Here is a 13,287-nt window from a genome sequence, read left to right as displayed (position 1 = left end):
CCTTGTTGAAAGTAAAAAAGTTACCTTGGAAATGGGAAAGATTGATAAATGGTTAAGAGCACTGAATGCTCTTCCAGGGGTCCTGAGTTCAAATCCCAGCAACCACATGGCAGCTCACAAATATCTCTAATTAGATCTGATGACCTCTCTGTTGTTTCTAAAGACAACTACCCTGTACTTATATATAAGAAATGAATGAATGAATGAATGAATGAATGAATGAATAAATAAATTTTATCTGGTCTTAGTTTTTGGGCAATGAATAAAATGTCCTGAGATTAAATTCAAACCCATGTCATGGACTGCCTGGATCTTTCAGGTCTGCAGGAAACATCTCAAGGAAGAACAAGAGAGGCTGGAGAAGGATGGGGAGGGGTCTGATCCCTGCAGCTCCTCAGTGTCCACTAGCACAGCACTTGCCCTTGGGAGATGACGTCTTTCACTCTTCCAGACTGTTGCACCAATCAGAATTACGTGCTCTGTGGATGAACCTGTAAAAGAGGACAATTGCTCTTGGGCCAATATGGAGGTTCCTGGCCTCTCAGCAACTTTACTGCTGACTTTTGAGGTCTCTGGTGGGTGAGCAAAATGAAGACACACAGAGTAGCCTCAGGTTGAGTCAGCCAGGCCCAGAGGGCTCAGTGGTGTCTCTCAGATTCCCAGGCCCTCCCTAAGACTGGACACTCTACACAGTGTAAGTGGATTAGGGGATAACCAGGAAATGCAGTTGCTCAGGTGGCTGACTCTGTAGGAGGGAAATAAATCACAGTGGGAAGCTTCAGGACAGTCAGGTGACCTGAGCCCTCCACAGAGTCTAAGTCCAGACTCACAGACATTCATCTGTCCACAAGTCTCCTAAACACAGGCCTTGTCTGACCTGCAGTCCAGAGTATTGTATTATACTGTCCCCTTAGAGAGAGGACATACTTTCCAGGTAGTTGTCTTCTGTGTCACACTGAGACTGGGTCTGTGGTACAGTTGATGCCGATGGGAACTGCTCACAACTGTCATTCTATCCCACCACCTGCATTAAACAAACAAACAAACAAACATACAAATAACCCATCTATCTCACTCCCTACAAACCTCATTGTTGCCAAATGGGAGTGCTTCTGTGACCTTCTTCTTACACATAAAAGCTGACTTCCCTCAGAGAGATGGATGGATGGATGGATGGATGGATGGATGGATGGATGGATGGAAGGAGAGTCAGATGGATAGACAGACAGATGGATAGACAGACAGACAGACAAGTGAATTGCCTTAATCAGTTTCTTCCTGTCCTACTCTTCTGAGCAAAACACCTTGTACATGGCTGGTGCAATATGCCTGTTATTCATTCCCGCTTTTTTTGGCTGTTCATTCAAGACAGCTCTCTTAGAATCTGCTCAACTCAATAAAGGCCCATCTGTGGAACGTGTAACTCCTCAGTTAGGAGCTCTGGCATTCTTGCAAGGCCCTCCCAAGATCCCTTCTGGGGCAGTTGGCAGTGTTCTCTACTTCAGACAGCAGCTGCATGAAGCAAACAGACAACTTTCCGAACATTCCACCTTGGCTGCATGCCTCAGTGAACCTCCAGCAGGGTCCCTGCCGGTTGCACATTCCACAGGGTCACAACTACAAGATCCCTTCCCCAGGACTCCTGCCCCATTGCACCACCCCCAGAGTCCCTGCTACACTGCACCTGCCCCAGGGTCCCTGCTCTGTTGTAAATGATCCAGGGTCCCTGCCCTGTTGTACCTGGCCCAGGGTTCCTACTCAGTTTTACCTGCCCCAATGTCCCTGGCCCACAGCACCAGCCTCATGGATCCTGCCCCATTGTACCACACCATGATCCGCCTTCCTGAGAGTACCTACTACCTATCTTGAGGAGGCATTTTTTAAAATCTAACTGAAAGATCTCGCCAGTCAGAGCCCATGGTCTTTGGTGGCACCAAGTATATATTTGCAGGGCTTCATCACCTTCCCTTTTTCAATCCCTTCTCCCAGTTGGCCATGTGGGAGCAAAGAAACTGGCAGCAGAACACGGACTATTCACTCAGGATATCATCACCTCTAGACTTCTCATGTGATGGGCTGCTCTGACATGTGATACAGGGGTGGCAGGTAGGCTTTGACATTGAACAAGCCCATGCTGCTGCCTCTGCTCATGTGTGCCAGCACCTTAGCCTAAATCTACATGTTCTAAACTCCGAGAGGAGGAAGGAGATCTTCCTACATAGCGGCTGCCCTCTGAATCTGTGCTGGCCAAGGTCAAGTCAGAGTGTTTGAAAATGCCAGCTCCAGCCCCTGAGGGTTCTCTGCCTGCCTGGTGTTTGTTGTGCTTTATGTCTGGTGAGGTGAAGATGTGGTTCATACTAGGAAAAAGTTTGAAGACAACTGCCCTGGGTTCCCATGCTAAAATTCAATTCAGGACTGACAGGGACCTAAATAACAACAAGACAGTGCCAGGATCATGAGTTCAAAACGAAGAGCAAATGGGGCCTTGCTGCCATCATGTGCTGATCTGACAAGAGTTGGCACACACAATTCACCTGCACATACAATGCCCCTTGGGAAAATCATCTGTCAAGGGCAGGTGTTGCCTCATGAGAGTGAACTCTCAGGGTAGGAAATGACACTTGGGAATACTGTCCTGAAAGCACCAGTATCAGGTGAATGGGCTTTGAAAAGTTTTCAGAACACAGGATAGGGGTTTGCAACCAAGTGCAGGTAATCCTTGGGAAACACCCAGTTCCTGGGGAGGTTCTGAGAGCTGTTGGATCCACTCCTGGAGAAGACAGCATTGTGTTCAGGGGGTAACAGAGCAGGAGCCTGCTGATGCTATTAACAGTATTGCAATGGAGCAGTAACAATTCCCTTAGGAGCAGGATGTCCTAGCACTCTCAGATCAAGCAGACAGTCTGGGGCTTCTGGTCCCATAGTCCCAAGAGAATGCAGCTCATCTTTGAAGCTGCTAAAGCCTGGAACCTGAAGAAGGGAACATGAACACTGTCTCAGTTAAGTGTTTACTGTTGAGAAGAGGCACACACAACCAATGCAGCTCTTATAAGGACAACATTAATGAACACAGGATTGCAGGTTCAGAGACTCAGTCCAGTATCATCAAGCTGGGAGCATGGCAGCAACCAGGTATTCATGGTGCCAGAGAGAGTGAGAGTTCCACATCGTCATCTGAAGGCTGGTTGGGGAAGATTGGCTTGCATGTGGATAGGAAAAGGGTCTTAAAGCCCATGCCCAATATGAACACCTACTTTAACAAGACCATGCCTCCTAATAGTGCCACTCCCTGAGCTAAGCATATACAAACCATCACAGACATCTTCCATGAGGGTGGTACTGTTCTATCAGAGAGAAGCCTCAGCTCCCATTAATATACTGAGGTCAACCCTGGATAGGGCACAGAGCCCTCCACACATCCTGGGACTCAGGGAGGCATCCTACGAAAGAGCTTTTTCCCCAGAAGCACACATGGGTCTCCAGGCCTCCCTTCTAGCCAGGCCCTAGGGAGTTTCCAGTGCTAAACTCTTTATCTCCCTTTGCCGAAGTTAAATATAATAAAAATTCACACTTCACAGTACAGTGAATAACAAAAATGATGAAAGTGGTAAATAGGACTGATCAGGTCTCTGAGCATGAGGGTTGATTCTATATGAAATGCGTTTGGATGCAGTATCCTCTTCCATGTACCATGGTTCTTACCCTGCTCGATGCTGCTTTAGACAGAACCATCTGGAATTCACTCACTGAGGGACTTATGCCCTGGATGGCAGCTACAGGTAGGACTTCTGCATCCAGGTCACCTAGCCCAGGGACAGAGATGCATGGATTAAATGGAGAGAAGCAGACTGGAATGGTGGAGAGGTTAACTGGACAACAGCCCCAAGCCCCCAGCAGGGTGAGAATGGAGAACGGCATACAGTTTCCCAGCCAGCCTCACTCTCCATAGACAGACTTCTTCCAGTCCTTCCTTTTGGCCAAGGGAAAGAAAAACTGCATGAACCAGCTCCCTCCCGCCTTCCTGTCTGAGACCATAACCAGCCACAGCCCGGTTCTGTGCTCATCTCTAGAGGCACACGGACCCAGGTTGATGAGCCCTTGTATCACAAACATTCTACAGAATTCTATGGGTGTCAGTCCTGATTCCCTGAGCCTGAGGTGTTCTGCACTGTTATTCAGAGAAGACTTCTCCTGATCTCTGTACAAAGATGTCTGTGTTGGATGTCAGAGGAGAATGTCCACCAAGCATCGGTCCTGTGGCTCTGGCCCTCTAATGTGTTAGCCCATGTTAACATCCCAACAGATCCCCACCTGTCTTTGTGAAACTCCTCCTTGATTGCCTTTTGTCAGAAAACATTTAGAGTCTTTTACAAGAGGCAGGGAAAATGGCACACAGCTGAAGGTGTTAGACAAAGCTGGGGACATATCAAATATTGGGCTGGTGCGAGGCTCTCTAAGCCATTCCTGGGCAGGCCTGTGCCAGAGCTCCCATAAGACCCTTTGTTTCTACCCCTGTACAGAGTAAGAACCAATTACAAGGCTCACCATCTGCCCACAGCAGAGGGAGAAGGGAACTTGGATTCCAGCCCTAGCCCAGTCCTGTAATACCTGACCTTATAGACCTTGCTTTCTTTGGGGCTCAACAGTCCCCGTCAAATGTAGACAGCAAGGTCTAGATAGTGTTCACAGCTTTTCTTGCCTGAAACTGTGCTGCGTTTGAAACTACAAACCAGAAAGCAGTGACTTGAACTTTAGACCACTGACTCAGGCTAGGGAGGACTCCAGGGCACCTGAGCTCAGCTGCAAAGGCAGAAGCTGAACCACAGTGAGGAGAGGTGGCACATTTTGCTCTTTCTTTGCTTTTCTGCTCTCAGGCCTTTCAATGAACTCTGCACATGAGGATCTTTCCTCATAGGCTTAGTGTCTTCAGACATGAGGCTCCTCTATAGGGGACTCAAAACCCCAGAAGAGTCTTCAAAAGGAAAGTGCTACACAATGCACTGCCCGCAGCACTCTGAAAAACAGAGACCCTTTCTGGGCTTGGTCCAGTCAGTGCTCAATAGTTAGCTTCTGGCTGCCCTCGGTGCTCACAAATAACACAGCTGCCTGGGTCCTGTGACCTGGCTATCATAGACTGTGAGAGTTTATTTTAACTGTGTCAGCATAGCCACTCTCTTCCTTCTGGCCCCAGGGACCACAGAGCTTCTTGTCCTCACACACGTCTGTTCTACCATCGGAATGTAACAACTAAAGTGAGCCCCACATTCAGGATGGACTTGGTTTTCTGTACATCATGTTAACCTCTGTGTAAGAGGGAGTGTTTGCATGTGTATGCATACCTCCTTCTGTGCCTAAGTGTCCATGCACAACCCTACACCTATGTCCTGTAAGAGGTCATCATCTGGACAGGTATGTGCACCTGTCTGCAATTCCCAACCCCACCTCATTCCATGGATGCTGAGCTTATGGGCTTTGCTGATGCTTCCAACAAAGCTACAGCAGCAACAGGAGCAACAGCAGCAGCAGCAGCAGCAGCAGCAGCAGCAGCAGCAGCAGCAGGAGGAGGAGGAGGAGGAGGAGGAGGAAGAGGAGGAGGAAGAGGAGGAGGAAGAAGAGGAGGAAGAGGAGGAGCAGTAGGAAGATTTTGCTTCCCCGTGCCCATGAGAATTGCTGAATGACTACTTCTGGAGACAGGTATCATGCTGAGAACTATTTATCAAAGTGATTTAACAGAATATTAATGTTCATAGAAGACCGCTAATATTCCTGAGGTCCTGCAGCCCTGGAAGATAGAGTTACATGGCAGAGGCAAGCAGTGTGATATGTTCTTAATGCTCTCAGAGCTGATGACGTAATAGGTCTGAAGAAGCATTTCATGGGAGTCAGGGTCCAATCCCCCTCTGTCAGGGCACACAGAGCTCCTGGCCTTGCATCATGCCTGAGAGGTGACCTGGTCCTCACAGGGTCCTTGGATTGATTGGTTCCCCCTCAGTCATGGTCTACCCTATACCCCATGGTGTGTGGAACTTCTATGGGCTGGATTTACATTAGTGACCCACTGGAGCTGGACCTGGACCCAAAGAGCACGGAAGCCCTGGACACTGAGGACAATAAGACCAGCAGACAACATCTCCCCTGCCTCTCACTCTGCTCCACGAGCCAAGGCAGCTCCCACACAGCAGGCATCCAGGCTAAATCCCCTCAGAGAGAGTGTGAGATGTCTGTGGAAGAGCCCACAGGGACTGCAGGATTCTGTGGGAAAACATCTGGTAGCTTCTGGAGGAGCTGCAGCAGCCAGGCCACATGGAACTACACTGGGGGTGAGCTATAGGCCCAAGTAGCAAAGAGCCTTGTCTGGCCATTGCTAGTCTGAATCCCTGGGTGCACGCTGGAATGGTCACTCAGGACTACTACAGTGAAGGCCAGTCAAGGGCATGCAATGTGTCACTAACACTGTGTGTGGCTACATTCTCAAAGTCTTGTCCAGGAAAAAACCACTGGCCTTGACCACTAAAGTTGAGTCCAGACTCATGGGCTACAGGATAGCAGATTGAACTGAGTCTGAATTCCCATGAGTATGACCTCTGGCTGATCCCTGGGCTCAGGATAGATGAGCATGAGAAGGCACCATTCCTGTGTCTGCAGGAGTAGCAGAGAGCTCAGAATACATGAGCCACTCCTAACCCTGACTGGAGCCACTCTGGGGAGGACATGGCATCATTTGTGAGATGGCCTTATATGGGACACTGTGCTCTGGTTTGTGGCACATACAGCTCCTGTCTTTCTTGCTGACAGGTCAGATCCTCAGCTGGCCTCATCACGGACAGTCCCATGAGGAAGGATGTGTGGTTCCTACTTGAGAGTTACAGCAGGAATGAGCCCAGGACACGATGGGCCACCACAGTGAGTACGGGCAGTGCTCCTGTCTTGGCCCTGATTTACCTGTCTTTTCTTCCTCATCCTCCTCCAACTCATCTCAGCAGCCACCCAGAGACCTTTGCAGGAGTGTGGGTCAAGCTAATCAGGGTGCAGGGCTTGAGGTCAAATTCTGGGTAAGGTCTCCATATAGCCTGGATGGCTCCCACACACTGCCCAACTAAGATTTTCAAATTGGGTCCTCAGGGTTGTGGAGAATCCTCTACAGGTCACGCTGCAGGTACAGCCAATTCCTTGGGAACACTGGTTTAGCAGTGGTCCTCTGCTTCAGGCACAGAGCCTTAGTGGGAGGGCTTGCTGAGTGGCACACCAGGACCAGAAGAGTGTAGAGCCTTGGAGAGGTGTACATGAAGAACTGCAAGACTTTATTTCTACCCTTCTTTACCTCTATCTTGTACTAAAGGGTTTTTACCAGACCCCTAGGGACCTAAGAAACTTGAGTTTGTACCACCATAGGGCACTGGAGAAACTAAACCAGCAGCCCTGTGAAACCTCGGTAGAGGACAGTGTGGGCTCTGTGTTTCTGGACTGAATCTAGACTGGCATGAAGGCTGATTGACCAGCCAGCACGATGCTGGACTCACTGAGAGTTAGGAACAGTTAAAGAGTGGGAGGAGAGAGCATAAGAGGCAGTCACAGCAGAATCCAGGCCAACAATGGAACTAACTCATGTAATAGAGAAGCACATGCCCTCCCAAAAGTCTGTCAGCTTAAGGCACCACACTGAAGAATTGAACCAATAACATGCCCCATTTACACATCTCCTACCTGTGGTTCGTGTAGGGTCCTCAGGGAAGATCCTAAAGTCCATCGTGGCTGAAAAGCAGAAATATGCACATCACTGCAATGTGAAGGCTACTCTCAGCTGATGGGACCCACACAGTCTGTGGACAAGTTTGCTTAAGTGAAAGGTGGCCGTCCTGGAACTCTGGCGGTTCTTTCAGGGTAGTATACGATGACCACATCTAGAGCCATTCCTGAAAGACATAAGTGCTAAAATTCAACAATAGGGAGAGAATACTACACTGGATGGAATCACTCGACCCAGTGTGGACAAAAAGAGGTCCTACGCCATGGCATGGAGGCTCCCAAGAACCTCTAGGATGAATGTGAGCCCCACACGAGGCCACAGCCCAGCCTGGAAGAACATTAAAATATCTGAAATTATCAGGGATCATAAAGTAGGTGGGGCAGGACATGGAGCTGTTGCATGCTGGAAAGGTTGGAGGAAACAGCATGGGGCAATATAGAGGGCAGTGTGCCATGAGAGCTAAGACAGAGAACCAACAGGATGACCTATCACACCCAGGACAGATTGTCTATGCCAGAATTAGAACAGTCTGGGTAGACCTGGAGCCCTGGGATTGTAAGAGCATAGAAAGCACCAACAGTCATGGTGAGGACTACCACCATGTTGCTGTATCTTTCTGCAGGTTGAAGAGGAAGAGAACAACCACAGAGGTGACCAGTATGTCCTCAGCCTGGACAATGCCTGTCTGCTCAGTCATACAGACAGTTCATGACTAGATCACCCAGCGAAACCTGAGACTGCACACTGGTTAGCTCCTCTCAATGGCATGAAGTTCATTCTGTGCTAGCCTGGCAAAGATCCACCCCTGCCAGATATTGTAGTGTAGGCAAGAGCCATACAGCAGCCCTGTCTGTGCCAGCCAGCCTTTAAGGTTGTTTGGTAACATTCCAGAACCAGCAGCCTTTGGCCATGTCTGGGCAAGGCAGTTTTTGGCCCTCAACCCTGATGCACACTATAAAGGTCTTTTTGCCTGCCCACTTTTAGAAGATAGGCAGCCAGTTCTGTCATTAGCTTAGGGCATGTGGTGGGCCCTATTCTTCCTTCACTGAAACTAAGCTCCTAGGATTCTCAGGTGCAAACGTGTCTGAGAGAAACAAGTGTCTATGTTAGCCCTGAAGCAGCTTGGGCTCCTGTCTTAGCTGCAAGAGTTGTCATGGTGAAACTTGGGCAGTAGAGGGAGCTCTATGACTGTAAAGCCTGCCTAAGCTCCAAGGACCCAGAGCTGGCTACTGCAGGATGTCTTAGATCAAAACTCTGTAGGTCCTTTTCCCATGTCTTGCTTTTAAGTACAGTAAGCAACACAAAGGCCTCCCTTGCAGTATGTCTCACTTCCACCCAAACCTTGCAAACAAAACACCAGTGGATGCAATGGGAAAGAATCCTTACCCCATTCCTCAGGCTGTGGGGGCTGCCTCCACCTGGCATGATAGTGTTCCTGGGGCAGTGGTATAGGGCTGTTTGGGGTCTCCTCTCCTCACCTTAGTCAAGCAGGTTCAGGGGCCAGTAAGCAGGTGCAGTTCATGGGCTCTGGGAAGGTATATGGTACGTTATCTACCCATGGAGCCCTCATGATTCCTTTACTGCCCAAGGTCCAAAGAAGTATTTGATGTCCATTTACTTGGGCAAGAGGAGACTTGAATGTCACTGCTGAGCTCAGATTCTTGGTAGTTGTGCCAGCATTGTGTGAGAGCCACATCTGGATCCCTTCTAACATTCGTCAGTGTGGAGCTCAAGTCTACCTGGCTGGGTAGGGCAGAACCTCCTCATCTAGGCCTTCTCCTGTGGGTCCTGAGCTCAGCCAGAACGTGGAGTTTGGACAACCAGTCAGGATGTCAGTTGATGCAATGACTCACACTGGGGCACAGGCAGAGCTGAGCGTTCTATTGTCTGGACAATGTGATAACAAACAGACTGGGAACCATGGGAGGAGGAGGACCCCCAAGCTAGCTCAGGTTTCAATCCCAAAAGATCAGTGTTCCCCATTCTTATGAAGTGCGTTAACTATCCCTGACCAAGAGGTATGTTAGCTTCTATTAGAAAAAGTTTGGGAACAAAAACCCTAGTGTTAAGTGGGGACTGTGCCAACTGTGAATGACCAGCATGGGGCAGGACTGGTGTCAAGACATGCCCCCCTGACACACACACAGGCACACATGCAGGTGCATATATAGGCACACATGCACATGAGCATGTGCAAACACACACACACACACACACACACACACACACACACACACACACCACCTGGTACCAAGGGGGTGTGTCCTCCTTGCCTTTCCTTAGCTTCCCCTCATCACATATGTCCCTGAAGAGTCTGAGCCAAGGGTAGTCCCTCCCCTCTCTGAGGTTTTTATCCCTCAAGCTCAGGTAAGGTCACTCTGATCCTCTTTCCTTGCCTGGCCTCAAGCTTGTCACCTGGTCCTGGGGTTCACAAGTGCTACCAAGGAAGAAAGTACCCCCCCGCCAGCATGCTAGGAACATAGCATATTTGTATTTTATGGCAAAACTACTTTGAATTTGGTTGTCTGGCCCTCAGTACCCTACCCTCTCCTTTTTTAGGGCCACAGTTCCTGTCCTCTGGCTTCTGGTCCTCATCATTCTCCACCCTGGTTTCTTAAGTAGTTGGTTCGTTTTAGTCTTCCTGACCTTCAACCAGTGGTCTCAGTCCTGCTCCTCCTTGTGGCAGTTTCATATTTGCTAATACGAATTTGCTCATTAAACATTTTGTTGTATTAAAAAAAAAGGACGAAAGTGCAAATGTCTCCATTTTTACCCAGCTGCTCATACTGCTGGCTCTGGTCATGAGTCAAGTGTGGACAGGAGCTTGGTAGGGTCTAGGTACTTCGTTTGTCAGTGTGTCCACCAACACAAGTCTCCTGTGGTACCAAAGCACTCCAAATAGAGCTTGGGATGTGCTGGGTGGCATGGCTGAGTATGCCTGTGAATAGCAGACAGGCCCAGTACAGCCACAGTACAGCCTTCTCTGGGCGTGAATGTGCCTGAAAACAGATGATGTTTTGTTGGACAGGAATGGAAAAGTCACAGCTATGCACTTTGGCTTCAGTACACAAGTTGAACTAGGGCAAATGCTGAACCAATACTATGGTGGTTACACTTTGCTGCCTTTGAACTCTGCCTAGGCAAACTTCATAATAGTCCAAAGAATGACATATGGGACATAGGAGTAGCCTTATATTTCACGGTCGTCAGAAAGGTCTCATATGACCCTATAATCATGCAAGACTTGAGAAGACAGGTTATGGCCTGTGTATACCTCGTCCACATGTGGGCTGTCAGAAGAACTTAAGGGCCTACATCATCTATCTATAAGGCATATTGTGTGGTCTTGGAGTTGAGCACAGGGACTTGCACATGTAAGCAAGTGCTGTACGCCTAGGTCCGTTTTCTGAACTATATTTTCTCTTTTATATCCACTTCCTAGGATATCTTAAAAAGAAAGTAGGGCCTTGGTCTACCATGAAATCTTGAACCTGAAGGTAAAGTTTAATACAAAGATCACATGTCACTCACAGATGAATCTAGTAGGAAGTACATGAACTTCAGTAGCACTCAATATGAAACCCACAATGTGTGTACACCACCCTCACTGCCCTCATTTAAACTCATGTTTGGACCACTGTCCCTAGCTGGAGACACCTTGTCATCTCCCAGAATAAAGTGGAGGCTTCGTGCTCCAGTGGAACAACTGATTCAAGGTGCAAGTGATGAGTAACATTACAGTGAACACCAGGGACTGCCCCTGCAGAGGCAGGAAGTGGCCCTTCCATTCCTGCTGGGGAAGCAGTATCTAAATTGTCCTGAACAGGGGAGGATCCCCTCACTCTAGCTGATATATTGGGTGACACAAGGAATGTAGGTAGATTATGAAATCACAGTACCACATTTCTTTCTGAGGCAGAGACTCTTGAGAAACTTTGCCCAGGAGTTAACAGCTCAAGATAGCAAGGTGAGGTCACTGTGGGCCCTGCATTGACCTATGAAAAGTTATTCATATTAATCACCATATCTTTAAAACTTACAGCATGTGAGAGCAAAGTCTCCTAGGAGACTCAGCTAAAACTAATCGGTGAGCTTTTAAGAACACAAACAAGTAGGAAATTTAAATTCATGTGACTACTACTAGTAAAGCAACATGCTGGCAGGTAGATAAGGGCCTTTGTGTAAGGCCCCTGACAACATATAGAACTTGAGATGTCAAGTGCTCAGCTCACATGCTCAGTGCCATGAACTCAAGACAGAGCTTCTCTGTGAGTCACCATCTCTGAAGCATGGTGTGCAAACAGTGGCAACAAACCTTCTCCCAAGTTTGAAGCTGACTTTACTGTCATTGATTGTTTGCACCCTCCCCCAGATTGCCAGATTTGATTAACATTCTCTGAATTTCTCTCACCCATGTACAGATGGACCTCCCTCTGCACATGAAGCCTGTTCCTCTCAGGCCTGCTCTTCTCCTCCCCAGATTAGGAACTGGATACCTTTCAAGCCTACATTCTCAAGTCTTGTATCAAATTTGGGTACACAATAGGCACAACATGACATTGAATGCCAAATGACACTTGCCTACCAGACAATGATTACAGTCCAGGGGTCCCAAATGGAAACTGGCCAGGGAAGGTCAGGTAACCCCTATCCTGTCTCTATGTAGAGACAAAAATTGACACACCTTCCCAAGCAGACTTTCTCAGCTGTCTCAGCCCACACAGCAGTCCTTTGCTGAGCTTCTTTACTTCCAGTGACCAATGAGAATACATGAGAAGATGCCTGATTCTGGAAAGACCTGGGCCCCATGAACCACAGCAGCCACAGCTTCTGATCAAAGGTGATTCCAGGAACTGAAAATGTCTAATGTTCCTGTGGCGATTTGAAAACAGTAAGGCCAGGGAGTGGGACTATTTGGAGGTGTGGACTAAGTGTGGCCTTGATGAAATACATGTGTCACTGTGGCTGTGACCTTTACGTTTCTTGTCTGAGCTGCCTGGAAATCAGTTTTCTCCTAGAGGCCTTCAGATGAAGATGTAGAACTCTCAGGTCCTCCTGCACCATGTCTGCCTAGATGCTGCCATGCTCCCACCTTGATGACAGTAAAGTAAACCACTGAATCTGTAAGCCAGACACAAATGTGTTCTTTAAGAGTACCTCTGTTCATGGTGTCTGTTCACAGCAGTAAAACCCTAAATCAGTTACTCCTGATTACAGAATAGAAGCTTAGTTTAGTGATGTCGTTCCTTGAGGAGAGATGGCCTCTTATTAAGGTGCTATTCTTCTAAGAAATTTCAGGCTCTCTTCTGGCATGGGCATTCATTATAATATTAATCTTCCCAGTGTCCCTTTCACTCCAAACTATAATTTTTTATTTCTTTTTTGCCTCCTTTGCTTTGATTCATTATAGACCTGTTAAGAGTAATTGCTAAGAACAACATGACAGTGGTTATACAAGGCTCTCTTCAAATCTGCACCAAATAATTTTGTTTATTACTTTTAAATTTAGCCTCAGGTAAGGTGTTAGGGTGTGGGAAGAA

The 13,287-nt window shown here is 48.1% G+C and overlaps 1 long non-coding RNA gene across 7 annotated transcripts in view; it reads right to left on the bottom strand.

Annotated features, from left to right (window-relative positions):
• Positions 1-216: 216 nt before the first annotated feature.
• Positions 217-13,287, bottom strand: part of LOC148007009 (uncharacterized) — a 28,202-nt gene continuing 15,131 nt past the window's right edge. For 2 of the 7 annotated variants that reach the window (XR_015645988.1, XR_015645989.1), the window contains 4 exons: positions 7,705-7,913; positions 3,703-3,803; positions 928-1,024; positions 217-491 (listed from right to left, as the gene is read on the bottom strand). This is a non-coding gene — a long non-coding RNA (uncharacterized LOC148007009). Of the gene's footprint in view, positions 492-927; positions 1,025-1,921; positions 2,971-3,702; positions 3,804-7,704; positions 7,914-13,287 lie in introns of those variants that run through there. The other 5 variants (XR_015645984.1, XR_015645985.1, XR_015645992.1 and 2 more) reach the window with 4 other exon arrangements.

This window comes from Rattus norvegicus, chromosome 1 (genome assembly GCF_021556685.1).
Source record: "Rattus norvegicus strain SHRSP/BbbUtx chromosome 1, alternate assembly SHRSP_T2T, whole genome shotgun sequence".
In the NCBI taxonomy this organism is placed as follows: domain Eukaryota; kingdom Metazoa; phylum Chordata; class Mammalia; order Rodentia; family Muridae; genus Rattus; species Rattus norvegicus.
The sequence above is the reverse complement of the archived record's forward strand: the minus strand, read 5'-3'. Positions and strand labels throughout refer to the sequence as shown.